The sequence below is a fragment of the Etheostoma spectabile genome, chromosome 19 (genome assembly GCF_008692095.1).
Source record: "Etheostoma spectabile isolate EspeVRDwgs_2016 chromosome 19, UIUC_Espe_1.0, whole genome shotgun sequence".
In the NCBI taxonomy this organism is placed as follows: Eukaryota; Metazoa; Chordata; class Actinopteri; order Perciformes; family Percidae; genus Etheostoma; species Etheostoma spectabile.
In genome coordinates this window covers 11,893,260-11,893,468 of record NC_045751.1, presented here as the reverse complement: position 1 = coordinate 11,893,468, position 209 = coordinate 11,893,260, and the positions used below count along the sequence as shown (strand labels likewise).

Genomic DNA, 209 nt, shown 5'->3' with positions numbered 1-209 from the left:
ATCCATGGCCAGTGTTTGACATTCATGAATGAGCGGACATTGTACTGGATTGTAAATATAGAATCCCTGTTGAAAAGAAGTTGCAGTTAGGGGCAAAGTTGTTCCTCATTATTCATTCTGCGGCTCTGCACTCAAAATTGTTTTCAACATGCCTCCTCTCTGTCATCTTCACAAACTCTGTTCTCATGAGGAAACCACGGCACAAAGCC

At 42.6% G+C, this 209-nt stretch overlaps 1 pseudogene; it reads right to left on the bottom strand.

The window, feature by feature from the left end:
* LOC116669467 (myosin heavy chain, fast skeletal muscle-like) overlaps positions 1–209 on the bottom strand; it is a 22,555-nt pseudogene that overhangs the window by 17,906 nt on the left and 4,440 nt on the right.